The sequence below is a fragment of the Ursus americanus genome, chromosome 15 (genome assembly GCF_024610735.1).
Source record: "Ursus americanus isolate L20-20 chromosome 15, mUrsAme1.1.p, whole genome shotgun sequence".
Classification (NCBI taxonomy): Eukaryota; Metazoa; Chordata; class Mammalia; order Carnivora; family Ursidae; genus Ursus; species Ursus americanus.
Genome location: NC_142141.1, coordinates 32063204 through 32078948, shown reverse-complemented (window position 1 = coordinate 32078948; position 15745 = coordinate 32063204). Strand labels below are relative to the sequence as shown.

Here is a 15745-nt window from a genome sequence, read left to right as displayed (position 1 = left end):
CCTGCATAGAGCCCCACGTTGGGCTCCCTGATCAAAGGGAAGTCTGCTTCCCCCTCTTGCTCTGCCGCTGCCCCTACTTGTGCTCTCTGTCAAATAAATAAATAAAATCTTTAAAAAAAAAAAGGAAGATTATACTTCTCTATTATAAACTATGTATTATAAAACTATATATTCTAGAGATAGCAAGAAATAGTGGTTGTCTTATTTACATTTTTTAAAAGAATTTTTTTAAAGATTGTATTTATTTGAAAGAGAGAGAGAGAGGAGAGCATGAGCTGGGGGGTGTGTGGTAGGGGCAAGGAAGGAGCAGAGAGAAAGGGACAAGCAGACTCGGAGCCACGGAGTCTGACAGGGGGCTGGATCCCATGACCCTGAGATCACGACCTGAGCCAAAACCAAGAGTCAAATGCTTTAAACGACTGAGCCAACCAGGCGCCCCAAGTCTTATTTACTTTAAAAAAATTTTTTTTATAGTTGACATACAGTGTAATATTAGTTTCAGGTGTACAATATAGTGATTCAACACTTCCATACATCACCCAGTGCTCATCCCAAGCGCCCTCTTTAATCCCCATCACCTGTTTAACCCATCCCCACACCCACCTCCCCTCTGGTAACCATCAGTTTGTTCTCTATAGTTAAGAATCTGTTTCTTGGTTTCTCTCTCTTTTTTCTCCCCTTTGCTTGTTTGTTTTCTTTCTTAAATCCCACATATGAGTGAAATCCTATGGTATTTGTCTTTCTCTGACTGACTTAGTTCACTTGGCGTTATACTATCTAGCTCCATCCATGTTGTTGCAAATGGCAAGACTTCATTCTCTCTTATGGATGAAGAATATTCCATTTTATATACGCATACTATTTCTTCTTTATCCGTTCATCTACTGATGGACACTTGGTCTGCGTCCATGATCAGGCTACTGTAAATAAAGCTGCTATAAACATAGAGGGTGGCTGTATCCCTTTGAATTAGTGTTTGTTTGGTTTTTTGTTTTTTGTATTTTGGGGGTTATTACCCACTAGTGCAATTCCTGGATTGTAGGGTAGTTCTATTTTAACTTTCTGAGGAACCACCATACTGTTTTTCAGAGTGGCTGCACCAGTTCACATTCCCACCAACAGTGCATTTTTCTCCACATCCTCTCCAACACTTGTTTCTTGAGTTGTTGATTTTAGCCATTCTGACAGGCATGAGAGCTACACATCTCATGTAGTTTTGACTTGCATTTCCCTGACGATAAGTGATGTTGAGCATCGTTTCATGTGTCTGTTGGCCATCTGTCTGTCTTCTTTGGAGAAATGTCTGTTCACGCCTCCACCCATTTTTAAATTGGATTATTTGTTTCTTGGATGTTGAGTTGTATAAGTTCTTTATATATTTTGGATACTAACCCTTTCTTGGGCATGTCATTTACAAATATCTTTTCCGACTCCAGTAGGTTGCCTTTTAGTTTTGTTGATTGTTTCCTTCGCTGTGCAGAAGCTTTTTATTCTGATGTAGTCCCAATAGTTTATTTTTGCAGGTGGTCAAATCTTAATTCTGGAAATAGCTTCCTGCGTTTGAATCCTGGCTCTGTGACTCACTTACTCCGTAGGTGACCTTGGGCATGTAATTTGATCTCTGTGCTCACCTTTCTTGGGCATAATAACAGCACCTACGTTCTAGGATTATTTTAAGAATTAAATGAGTTGGTTCATGTAAAACTCTTAGAGTGGTCCCTGGCACACAATAAATGTCATCATTGCTAGTATTATTGTCAAAAATACAGAAATGAATGTTAAAATGATAGAAATAATCATTTATAATTCTATCTCTAATCCTATCTTTAGTTCCAGCCAGAGAGATTACAATGGTTAACATTTCAAAGGGTTGTTGTTGTTGTTGTTGTTGTTTTGTAGTTAAAAACAAAACCAAAAAATATTGAGATATTGTTCATAAATTTTATTTGTTGCTCTTTCCACTTATCTTTATGTTTTGCTCTTTTCTCCCATGTTTTTGGACAGTCAGTATTCTTCTGTATGGCATATTTGTTTTCTGTATTGCTCCTAACACAGAGCCTTACAAATTATATTCTCAATAAGTACTAATTGTCGGGGAAACCAACCTTTCTTCTGGACCCTTTGGGCTTGGGACTGGTGTAAAGAGAGGTCCTTCCATCATGAATTTGAGAAGCCCCCCCCCCCCCCGCAACTAAGACCGATCTTATCTTTTCCTATGCAGTAAAAACATTCTGGAAATGGTACCTGAAAAGTGTGGACACAGCAGAATGAAGGAATACTCATGTGGGAAGATGATGGACTAGTATGGGGGTGACAGGGCAAGAACCAGAAGGGAAATAGTGAGGCATGACTCTGTGGGGCCACCAAGGTGGGAGGTGTGGGTCTCTGTACAGCACAGCAGAGGCCAAAAGAAACGTAGGTCTGATGTTTTGGTTTTTCCTTGCAACCTCAGAGATTAGGTGAGGCTGGGAAGCCAGTGAGAAAGCTTCTGTGTATGGACATCTCCTAAAGGCTGTCCTGCGTTGACCTCCCCGATCTCCTCCTGGAAGATCTGACCCAGTTTGGCTCTTCCACAGTCCGTGGCAGTCACCTGCCTGCTTTACTCACACACGACATGTGTGGGCAGAAACAGCCACTTAGCAACACTTTCCGGGTTTTGGAATTAAACCTTGAGCAGCCCCAGTGAGGATTCATGCCTCCTAAGAGCACTGCATGGAGCATTGTGGCAAATTTGTGTTTGTGGGTTTGTGTTCTGTCCAGTTGCACATGCCAGAGCATTGCTGTCTCCCCAATAAGGGGAGACGATATTCAGAAGAGCGTGGGCTGCGTGGCCGGCTTTGGCTAGAGACCTGTCATAGGTACTTTAGAAGGTAAAGAAGAATACTTCTGTCTTGCCTGAATTCAGGCTTCCTTAGGAAGCCTCTATCTGTGTAGCACATCTCATCCACGTGAAAACTACTGTGTGGTGATTTGGTGATTTGGTGATTTGGTGATTACTGTCTGCCAAGGAAAGTAAAAAAAGATTCGCCAAAGCTCTGAAACAATTGCATTGGTTAATACCTATAGAAAACAGGCCGTCACACTTTTAGAGGTTACTATCTAGCCATGCTAAGTAAGGAGACTCTTGGCTTACACCTGCTTGTCACACTGCTAGCATAGTTGGTGAGAGTTGCAAATCGGTGACTTAAAATCTTTTGTTCACGATGTTAGATTATTTCGTGAAAGTTGTCCATCACAACAGAGACCAAGACTCAAATACAGAATGTTAGTTCCATTCTTGGCTAACAAAATACATTCTGATTGTATTTATTTAATCATGAAGATTTCTTTTAAAGCCTTTTAAACTTTTCTGAGCCTCTGGTTTAGACAAATATGCCTTGGCCATAATCAGCGCCACCAGTGCTGAGCTGCTGTAGAAAGCACTGAGGTACAGACTTGCCCACCTTTATCTTGCCTCACATTCAGTGGTCCATTTTTATTTTTTATTTTTTATTTTTTTTAAAAAAGATTTTATTTATTTATTTGACAGAGAGAGAGACAGCCAGCGAGAGAGGGAACACAAGCAGGGGGAGTGGGAGAGGAAGAAGTAGGCTGCCAGCAGAGGAGCCTGATGCGGGGCTTGATCCCAGAACCCCCAGTCCCAGAACGCCAGGATCACGCCCTGAGCCGAAGGCAGACGCTGAACGAGTGAGCCGCCCAGGCGCCCCTCAGTGGTCCATCTTTAAATGTCACATTTCACTTTCTGTTTCCCTGACCTATGTTTCCTTACCTTAGTGCTTGCTTACTCACAGGGGCAAATTCCTTCAGGTCTCATCTGCTTCAGGGAGTTTTCCCTACACTTTCACGACACCCCAGATGTTGTCTGGGCTCTTACTCTCCTGTACACATCTCTAGCCAGGTGCTCTGTACATTATATTTAAATGACCATTGGCATAAAGTAAGTAGGCAGGCACTTAAAAATAATGTGTGCTGAGCTGGACATTTCATTGATGTTGATGGTGTATTCCATAGTAGAGAGAGAGGGTGGGAATGAGGGCAAGAACGCAGGGGAGAATGAGCTTTTGTTCATCCTCCTTCTTTCTAGCAACATCTGTTTAGTGGGATTGCCTGTGACATGCACGGCTGCCGCTCGTGAGAGCAGATGTACCAGCAGCATCTGTTGTGTTGAGGTGCAGGCCCTGAGGTCAGATGGGCCTGAGCCGGAAATCGAACTGATGTTTATTCCATGTACAACTTTGGACAAGTCACCAAGTCCTTCTTAAGTTTAGTTTCTTCATTGGAAACATGAAGGTAAGTGCAGGCACCTTTCAGGACTGTTGTAAGGATTAAGGAAAATATGTATCGACTAATTGGAACAAAATAATGATAGCTATTCTAAGTAAAAAATGCTTTCGGCTGCAAGGAATAAAAGAACTTTTCTTTTTTTTTTCTTAAAGATTTTATTTATTTATTTGACACAGAGAGACAGCCAGCAAGAGAGGGAACACAAGCAGGGGGAGTGGGAGAGGAAGAAGCAGGCTCCCAGTGGAGGAACCTGATGTGGGGCTCGATCCCAGAATGCTGGGATCACGCCCCGAGCCGAAGGCAGACGCTTAATGACTGCGCCACCCAGGCACCCCGAAAACTTTTCTGCCTAGCTATAAGAACTTTATTTTCACATAGAAAAAAGCTCTAAAAGGTGTATTAATCAGCCCAAGATGCCATAACACAATACTGTAAACTGGGAGGCTTAAACAACAGCAATTGATCTTCTCACAGTTCTGGAGGCTGAGAGTCTGAGATCAGGGTGCCAGCATGGTGGGTTCTGATGAACACTGTCTTCCTGGCTTTTAGATGGCCACATTCTTGCTGTGTCCTCACAAGGCAGAGAGAGGGGGTGGGGCGAGGGAGCTCTCTGGTCTCTTCTTATAAGGACACTAATCCCCTCAAGGAGGCCCCACCCTTGTGATCTCATCTAAACCTAAACCCTGCCTCTAAATACCATCACCCTGGGGGGTAGGGCATCAACATATGGATTCTGGGGGAAGACACGATTCATACACAGCCTCAGGTTATGGTAGCTTTGGTTGTGCTGCCCCCAGAGACCTGGTTTATTGCTGTCTTTCTGCTCTGCCATTCTTCCTCCTACTCTCATATTTATCATTTCACTGTTTTTAGTTGACCACTACACCTCGAGACAAGGTCCACACAGCAAGAAAGGGAAAGGGGTGTGCTGGTTTCTTGGTGTAAGCCAAGAGCCTCCTTACTTAGCATTGCTATATAGTAACCTTTGAAAGTGTTATACCATGTTTTACCAGGAAGCACAAATTATCAGATATCCCTTACTAAGGTCCCATTCTCCAGAGTTGTGGCTCCTGGCCCGCGTTAGGTGTGGGAGAGAAGGAGAAAGTGGGCTTTCCAGCTTCTGTAGCAGAAGAAGTCAAAGAAGGGAGAAAAGAGTTAGTAAAGATGGTGAGTGAGCCAGCCCGTAGTGTTCGCCACACTGTCACTTATCGATAGGGTGCCCGTATGTCCCCACATGCCAGGGGCAGCCCTGGTTAACACCTGTTGTCCCAGTGTGATTATTAATAGCAACCTTCTGTTCTCAGAAGTGTCCTGGTTTGAATGACAAATTCTACGTTCACTCTACTTATTGACCACTTGCTGCTTACCGTAGGCTCTCGTTAAATCGTTAAATCGTGGTTACGGATTAAAAAAAGATAGAATGCAACCGTAAGATACATAATAAGCCAGGATTACATGTGGTGAATGCCTGTGTGGTACAGGCAGCAGACGTGTTGGGTTTACAGGAAAGAGAAATGCGTGAATCAGTAAATGAGTTGGGGTGAGCTGATTGGGGTGGAGACGAAGTATAGGGGGAGATGTGACACCATGGCATGAGAAAGAAATGGATTTGGCACAGTTTGCAAGATGGAAAAGTTTATGTGCCAGGACTTGCTTTGAAAAGACCAACAACAGGGGTCCTTGGGTGACTCAGTTGGTTGAGCACCCAACTCTTGATTTCGGCTCAGGTCCGTGAGATCGAGCCCCATGTCAGGCTCCATGCTCAGCATGGCGTCTGCTTCACCCTCTCCCACTGCTCCTCCCCCCACTTATGCTTGGTTGCTCTATTTCTGAAATAAATAAATAAATCTTAAAAAAAAAAAGACTAACAACAAATGTTTTAATGCTGCTTTTGTTTGAGTGATGAACACTTTGTAATATGGGATACAATACAAAGATATTGATTTGGCCCAAGAGTATTTTGAAGACTTACGACACAAAATAAAAAGCCATTAGTATATTAAGTCAAATAGACTTTTCTGCCATCACAAAATTTATCAGAGAAATTTTGCATATGTGAAGAAACATTGGTTTCTAGATTATCGTCTTGCGGAGCGTGTGGTAGTGTGACCTTGAGCTGTTTAGTAGTGAAGTCCTCTTTAATCAAGAGAAAATATTTGTATCTTCCACATTTTCTTTTGAGTTGATTTGAAATGAAAATATTTACTTAGTTGTTTATTTTATTTTCCTTAGCTTGGTTTTAAAATCCCAACAATTTGTTTTACATATTCAATCATTCTGTTGGGCTGGTTCGTGGGCTGACATAGTGGAAATAAACAAAATAAAGAAATTTGGTTCTTGTCTTGTCCCTGGCCACTAACCAGTAAGTCTCCTTCTTCTCTGGATCTGTTTCTCGAATACAAAATGAGAGATTAAATAATCCTGTGGCTCCTTGACTTTGTGTTCCTAAGAGTCCATGAGTGTGTTTGGTTCATCAAGGGAAACCGTGAAACAGCCAGTCTGTTTGCAGCCTCAGGTCACCTTGGTTTAAGGAGGTGTTGAGAAGTAAGCCTGCAGAGGAAAACTGGCATGAGGCCACGAAGTGCTGAATGTCCATCTAAGCAACTTGCCATTTGTTTTTGGCAGAAGCAAAGCATTTCCTAAACATTGTGGAAGATCAGTGACACTCAGTGGGTTGGAAGGAAGAAAGACAAGGAAGGAAAAGACTTGTTTTATTCCAAGTTCTGAGCTATTTTGCAGTGTTCAATGACTAACATGGTCCAAAGAGCAGTGAGGCTTAGCTCACCTGTTTCTGGGTTTGTGTCCTGAGGAGTTCTAATGGCACATCACGGGTATAATCATTTTGATGCAGTCTGTTGATGGTGGTCCACCACCAGCCCTCCCACTCCCTTTCTGCTGCTAGAGGTATCCCCCACTTTTCAGAGTTCACGTTACACCATTCCGCTGTTACGGAAGATCTACATTGGTACCTGCTTTTGCTAAACTCAATGACATCCGAAAAGGATTTTGGCTTTTAGGGAAAGGGGCAAAAAATGAAAATGCATTCAGCATTGGTTCTGCAGTGAGCTGTTCAAGAGGCAGTGCACCCGGAGCAGTGGCAGAGGCCCCACCGAGCCCCTTCCCTGGGAACTACACTCAGCATCTCAGCCTCACGCCCCAGAGCTTCCAGCTGTGGTCTGTGAGCCTCTCTGCTTTATCTCAATTTATTTTGCGCATCCACTAGCAAACTGTGTCCTAAAGTATCAGAAAAGCTCAAGAGGGGTCTGGAAATGCTAAAAAAAAAAAAATCCCATAAAAATTAATTGGCAGTTGCTCCTTTACTTTATGCCATTTCAGCTTATGAAAGGTTTCGCAGGATCCCTCTACTTTCAAAAAGTGGCGGAAACGTGTATCTCCTTTCTAAATGAGATCGCCAATATTCTACGGCCTCATTTTCCTATTACTTTTATTTTTGAAGGGAAAGATTTAGAATCTAGATAATTTGCCTGTTCAGTCATCTCAACCACTTTGTGTTCAGATTTTCTCTGGGGAAGTAATGTTGTCAAAGAGCTGAAGAGAGGAGCACTCGGGTATCATGCCTCCAGTGTCAGGAGTAACCGCACTGCGGACTGTGGCCTTTAAGTTGTCTGTTGTGGTGGTTATCCCAGACCGATGTCTTCAAGGTTCCAAAGACTGTTGGTCCTGACCCGTTCCATGATCCCATCTCTGACCACCTTTAATGTGGTTTGGAATTATTTTGGAATTTTTTTCCTCCTTCTAAATCCTCATCTTTACTTCCTGTCTTATCTTCCCCATTCCTAAAAATTGGTTTCTTTTTATGAAATCTTCCTTACGTAGATTTTGGTTTTCTCAACTTTTCATTTGTCAGATTTAGAATCATCTGCAGAGCCCTCCCTACTTCAGCTAACTGTTGGAAATATTGAAAAAGATTCCTCCTTGTTCCATTCCCAGGACAACTCATTGCCTTGTCCAAGATTGCTCAAAGTGCTGGGCTTCTGTGGCTGTTCTGAACCACTCACAGGTAACAGATGTGCTCATCCCTCTTTTACGAAGATGTTTGCAGTTCCAGTGTCCAGTGAAATTGCAGCAGGTCCGCTTGTATGTGGGTGGTATGGAATACAAGACTAAATATACCCTTTCAAGCATTTTCACACACAGAAACACACAACAGTTGAGATTTCAACTGAAATCCATTAAATTTGTAGATTTTTGAGGGGAGAGTTTACGTCTTCATGCTAGTGAGTATTCCCTTACTAAACATTGTATGTCTTTCCATTTATTAGATCTTCTTTTATGTTTTCCAATAGGCTTTCTTGGGTTTTCATAATTTATGTCTCTCTCAACTCCTTTGTTGGATTTATGCTTAGGTATCTCATGAATTTTATTGCTACTCATGTCAATGAAGTATGTCTTATTATTTCCTTATCACCAGATTATTATTGGTGAATACAAATGTTATTGAATTTGCACTAATCTTGTCTCCAGCAACACTGTTAAACCTACTTAGTAGTTCTAATGGTTTGTGAGTAGGGGCTCTGGGATTTTCTATGTTTAAAAATCTGTGTCTGCAGGGACGCCTGGGTGGGTCAGTCGGTTAAGCGTCTGCCTTCGGCTCAGGTCATGATCCCAGGGTCTTAGCAGGGAGCCTGCTTCTCCCTCTCCGTCTGCCACTCCCCCTGCTTGTGCTTTCTCTCTCTCTCAAATAAATAAATAAAATCTTTTTAAAAAAATTAAAAAAAATAAAATCTGTGTTTGCAAATAAGAACAGTTTTATTTCTTCCTTTTCAGTATTTAGTTATTGTCTTCTTTCATTGGATAGAGGCCCCAATAGATGCTGAACAGAAGCAGTGTTAGCAGGCACCCTTGTTGTCTTCCTGACTCTGTAAAGAGTGCTTTCAATATCGAGCCACTTAAAAAGATATTTTCTATAGGTTTTTGGTAGATAGCCTTAATTTGCTTGAGCAAGTTCCCTTGTACACCTAGCTTGCTAATATTTTTATTAATAATGAGTGTAAAATTTTATCAAATGCTTTTTCTGTATCTCCTGAGATATCCTCTTGCTCTTCTCCTTTGACTGATTTAAACCTACACATCTTCTATTGTTAAGCTATGCTTATATTCTTGGGAGAAATTTTACTCAGGTGAGCTGATATAAATATGTTGCTAGCTTTGATTTAGCACTACTGTTTTATTTTACATTTTTGGTATCTATGTTAGGGAGTGAAATTGGCATATAATTTCACTTTCTTGTACAGTCTGCCAAGTTTTCAACAGGTATTCTATTCCAAAAGAGCCTGAGTTGTGGTTGTAGCTTAAAGTATAATTTGTTTCTTCTGTGGTGTGTACCTAAACTACAAACAGTGGTATCTTTTCTTATTTATTTATAACTTCCTTTGAGGCATTTGGAATCATTTACTAATTATGATAATAATCAAGACTCATTTTGGACTTTCTCTCTATAGATTGTCATTCAAAAGCACAGACTTATCTAGAGCTTCATCAAGTCAGTTTGGACACTTGCCGTGGTGATAACAAGTCCATTACGAAATTGGGAATAAAGAATAATTAATCTGTGTATTAACTATCGCTGATGTTCATCAGGCCCAATGGTTTATCTAAAAACAAAGCACTTTAAAGAATATTTCTTTCTGGGAACGCCTGGGTGGCTCAGTTGGTTAAGCGTCTGCCTTCGGCTCAGGTCATGATCTCGGGGTCCTGGGATCGAGTCCTCCATCGGGCTCCCTGCTCAGCGGGGAGTCTGCTTCTCCTTCTCCCTCTGCCCCCTGCTCATGGTATATCTCCCTCCCATGCTCTCTCTCTCTCAAATAAATGGATAAAATCTTTAAAGAAAAAAAAATACTCCTTTCTGATTCTCCTGCCAGCTTTTGCTACTGTCATGCCCAACCTTGGACTTCATGGCGGCTCCTGGTTCCTTCGAGCATTTTGTTCCACAATGAAATACACCAAATGGAGGCCGCAGGTGCAATCAGGCAGGCTGAGATGCCATGCTGGCCCGGTGACTTTAAGTTTGGACAAATTCCTTAGCCCCTCTAAAATTTTAATTTTTCCATCAGTGCAATGGGAATTTTGATATCTGTCTTACAGAGTTTGTTATAGTGATTAAATCTGTAAGAGCACAGTGTTTGGTATATTGTAAATGCTTAATAAAAGTAGCTTTTAGTATTTTTTCACTGTTAGAATGAATAAAATGATAACAATAATATGTTCACACCAACTAAAAATATGGCTTCTTTCAAATGTCTTTCAACATGGGCTATTAGTTTGTAGATTTAAAGTTTATCTTATAGTGCCTTTCATATATTCTGTCTTAATTCTTTTTCTTTTAACAAATATTTATTCGGTGCCTCCCATATCCCAGGACTAAATGCTGGGGAATATTGAAGATATGAGATAAATAAGTAGCAGACATCAGTCTAGAAAGACTAACCACAATTAGAATATGAACTGATAGAACATAAGATATGAACTATCAAGATGGAGTATGAGAGAAGTTATGAGAATATCAAGATATGAGTTCAGTGGGACTGGTGAGGAGGAAGCCACTAACTGTTTAGGTAAGTGGCAGAAAACACCAAGATGGTATTTCAGTAAGGTCTTAAAGGCTGAAAAAGGTAAGGGGCAAATGTGTTCCAGGCCGAGCAAGCTGGGTATATAAAACTATCCAGGCATGAAAAGATACTTTAGGAAAGGAAAGGTAAAACTTTAGGAATAAATTCCATAACTGATTCAGATGTGAGATCTTCCCTTCAGGGCTGGCTATGTAGCTCTGGGTCTTTGAACTTGGGGGAAGGGGACGAGGGATGCCTTGGAGCCCCGGTCAACAGTGACCCTCTAGTGTCCTAGAGGCAGGAGTTCATTCACTGCTAATTAGTGTTGGTTTTGGCTCCCCTGGGGAGGTGTAAACCTGAAGAAGGAAAGGAGAAAGGCAAGTGCATGGACGTGCATATTTACAGAAGTTTGGGAGGAATTGAGAAGTGCAGAGAAGGACTTGAAATTAGAACAGGGATTATTTCGCATGCTTTAAAATAAAGCAAATTCTGCCGGAGACTGCTAACATTATCACACCCTAAAAATAAAAACAAAGGGATAGGGAGCCTTTTTCACTCTTAACGTGATCATTTTAACCTCGGTAACCTTCCAAAGGGAAGCCACAATTGGGTTGTTTTTATTGCCTGTGGGCTGGAGCAAACGCTGGCGTGTAAGCATTCTAATGCTTCCAAGTCAAAGAGCCTTCTTAGGGACGTCTACCCACGCCTGAGGTGCGCTTCACTGGGAACCTTAGAATGTTGTGTGAAAGCAGCAGGGCATCTCACCAAACCCCACGATGTTTCAGAAATTTTCCAGCCAGAGGTGTTCTGGTTAGGGGCACTTGTAACAAACCTGCCCTTGTTTCAGGAGAGAACACTTGAAAGAGTTTGGGTATTTTGTTTTTAAAATTTTTTGCCTTTATTTTTCCTTTATCAAAGAACAGTCATTAGTGGTGGTGGTGTTCTTCCACCAGAGAAGGATATGAAGAAATATCTATTTCTGTATCTTCTGGGATCCATACTACCTTTTAAAATATCTGTACAACTCAAATCAATTCAGGCAGCATTTATGAACTGCTTCTGGGTACTTGGTGTCCAGAATCATGAAGTTAATAAGATTGAGGACTGGCCCCATAGAAACCTGCATTCCAGAGGGGAGGACAAATATGTACACAAGTGCCACAAACACTGGACAGAATTTGAAGATGTTCAAGGAAAACACAGAGTTCATGGGGGAAATACCAGAGGAAGAGCTGAATTCCGCTTGGAGTATCATGAAGAGAAGAGAAGGGAGTTTAAGCTAAATTTGAATAAGTAGAATTTTAACCATTAGATGATTGAAATAAGAAAAAGAATGGGATGTAAAATAAGAATTTAAAATAATTGTGCTTAACAACAAAATAAATGTTTTGTTTATTCATTCATCTATTCCATAAACAAGCACTGACTCCCTACGATGCGCCAGGCATCATTTAGAGGAAGAGGTGAACAGAACATCCTTTGTCCCTGCCCCCAGTACCCTCACTGTCGACACAGATCGACAGAGAGGGGCACACAAGAGACAGATGTCCACAGAGAGGTGCATGAAATACTCGGAGAGTACCTTGGACTTAAGGGAGGCAAGGAAGACTTCACAGTGGGCTAGAGTTTGGGAGGTTCAACAGGGAATGGGTTGAAGAAAATAGTCCTTGTAGAAGAAATGCCACGTACAAAGACATACAGGCACGAAGCAGCCTGGGACGCTTGTGGGACCTCAAGTATGGCGCCATGTTTCAGATATAGGGCTCCGTAGAGGAGAGGGAAAGTGCTCCTTGACCTTCTTAGAGTCCTTGGCTGGGTCTGAAAATTAAACTGACAAAGATTAACAGGAGAAAACCATAAACGTGTATTCAGTATAAGTTTTATGTGACATGGGAGACTTTATAAGGAAATGAAGACCTGAGGAAGCAGTGGGACCTGAGTATTTTATGTTAGGTTTGATGAGGAGTGGATAGTCATGGAGGAATACGATAAACTAAGGAGGACAGTCATCCCCCCTTATCTGCAAGTTTGCTTTCCATGGCTTCATTTACCTGAGGTCACGTGAGGCCCAGAAGCAGAGGATTCTTCTTCTGACTTAGCGTCAGAAGGTCCATAGCAGCCCAAAACTCCATCACCACATCTCCTCAGGTGGGCATTTTATCATCTCACCGCATCACAAGAAGGATGAGTACAATCCAATAAGATATTTTGATAGATCACATTCACATAACTTTTATTACAGTATATTGTTATAATTGTTCTTATGAGTTATTGCTATTAATTTCTTACTGTGCCTAATTTAGAAATTAAACTTTACCATAGTTATGCATGTATAGAAAAAAACATAGTATATACAGGGTTCAGTATTATCTGTGGTTTCAGACATCCACTGGGGGTCTTGGGACATATCCCCCAAGGATAAGGGGGGACTACTGTATGAGGTAAGTGTAGTAAACTGGGGGAAGCTTATTAGCAAGGCCTGTTTGTTAGGGTTCTAATTGGTGCCCCTTGTCTTCCGAGATGAGGCTGCTCCTTTCCTCCAGGTATAGGGACGGCACCTCACACCTGAAGGTTTTATAACATGTTTCGGGGAAGAAGGGCAAGGGGAGAAGGAAGTCAGACTGACTCTCCTGCTTAAAATATTCGACATATCAAGGCGCCGTGGGGTAGCATGCCCTGAACCCTATCAGGGCATATGGAGGAGGGCAAGTGGGAGAGGGGAGATTAGAAAAGAGGCTAAATAAAATCAAGAGCCAGATGTTGAAGAGCTTTCTGGACCATGCAATGGAGATTGAATTCTATCCGATGTTTATTGTAATGAAGTTAGTTGAAGTGGAGCAGGAATAACTACATTTCCGGAAGATCCTGCAGGCGGCTTCCTGGAGAACAAAGTGGAGCTGGGAAGACAGGAAGTAGGGGGCAGTTTCGGCCCGCCAGGTCCTCGTGGGATTAAGACCATTAGAAGCATTGCCCCTCATCAGCCCAAGACGCAACTTAGAATTTAAGCAAAGATAACCATAAGATGTCTCAAACACAGATTCTGATTTTTCTCAGATGCCTTGAAAAAATATACCAAATATCAAAATATTTTAAGACTTTTATTGCCTCCTCCCTGGGGTGTCTTAAAGCATGTGCCTCTCTACCTATTGTGGGATCCAGCCCTGCTCGGTAGACAGCAGTCAGGGTGATGGGTAAAGGAGTGGGGTGGTATCGAAGTAAGAGGATTTACAGCGAGAGAAAACTCGGGATGGCGCTTAGGTTTCCGGCCTGGCTGACAGGGTATCGGCCATGCCCTGCCTTTGGATTGCTACGACGCGTCATTCCCCACGTCTGGCAGAGGCCTCGTCCGAGGCAGGCACACCTCCAACATCTGCTCCCCTTGCAGAGTCCCTCCATTTTTTTTGCTCTTAGTCCAGGCTCCAATGAGTACTTTATAATGCTCTCCTCTGAGGGCCCCAAGCAAAGCCCTCACAGACTTTCAATCCTCAGGACCAGATTCAGCCTCTGACATAAGCAGCGTCTCAGCACAGCTCTGTCATGAGGCTCCTGACACAAGCGTGGCTCAGGAGAGGAGGGCTCAGCAGGGGCTCCCAGGGCTCTCACGCATCTCTTGCAGTCCCCTCTCTAGTGCTCCTCCGTGCAAAGGTAGCCTGGTCCCCTTCCTCACTGTGGGACTGATGCAGCCTGCTGGAGACATGTCTTCATCCCAGCATCAGGCATAATTAACCCACTCCCAGCCCCAGATCTGCCTGGAAATAAAGCCCCAGGCAACAGCCAGATGTATCTCTGGGATTGTTCCTGAATATTCTGAAGTGTCAAGTACTGAGAAGAGAATTTTCCTAATGGTCCTGGGCCTAGTGTTCATTACACTGTTTTCTTCAGGATTCCCCAAACCCCAACCTCAAAAGAAACAAAACGATATTTACAGATACATTCTCGGTAGAGGGTTAGCTCCTTCTCCACGGGCTTCCGGGCCCAGTGCAGGAGTCGGGGCTCTCCTAGTGCCATTTCTTTTCTTTCCTTTTTTTTTTTTTATAAAGTTTTTTTTTTTTTTTAAGATTTTATTTATTTATTCGACAGAGATAGAGACAGGCAGCGAGAGACGGAACGCAAGCAGGGGGTGTGGGAGAGGAAGAAGCAGGCTCCCAGTGGAGGAACCTGATGTGGGGCTCGATCCCAGATCGCCGGGATCATGCCCTGAGCCGAAGGCAGACGCCCAATGCTGAGCCACCCAGGTGCCCCGTAGTGCCATTTATTTTCATGACCAAGAATTGAGCGTCTACTTCTGCTTGGGAATATATTCTATAGTTAGTCGGTAACTATGTCGCCTTCTCAGCTGCTTGATTTAATACAGTGCCAGATTTCATTTCTTTCTAAGTCATCTTATTTCTGGATTCAAAACTTTTAAAAATCTCATCTTTGAAGTGCCGGGCTAGACCATCTCAGTCACGGGGGGCCAGTGAATCGTATTGGGGATGAGTCGTTTTTACATACGTGGTCATCAAAAACCGACCACAATCCCCAGATACTGGTGGAGATAAATGTGTATTTCTGTCCCTTAAGCCACGAAAATCTCTGTTGTAATCACAGTTAACAAGGCATCAACAGCAAAGGCACATGCAGAAGTATATAGAGTAAAATATGGTAGAGCTCTTTGAGTCCCCCCCTCCACCCCAATTTAATTTCCCTCCTCCCTGTCCACAGTTGGGAACTCATGCATCCAGAACTTGGCCTGCACTTTGCAGGTATCTTTCCTTATACATGAACAGATCCCTGCATAAGCGAATAGTGACTGTTTTCACGAAGCTCTCAGAAATGTGCGCATTTCGTGGACTCTGTGGCTGTTCCCTATGATCCGTTATCCTTACAATTATAAGTAATTCATAAAATTC

General features: G+C 42.5%; 1 protein-coding gene across 2 annotated transcripts in view; it reads left to right on the top strand.

The window, feature by feature from the left end:
* NIM1K (NIM1 serine/threonine protein kinase) overlaps positions 1 to 15745 on the top strand; it is a 61930-nt gene that overhangs the window by 4999 nt on the left and 41186 nt on the right. The gene's annotated exons all lie outside the window — the stretch shown is intronic.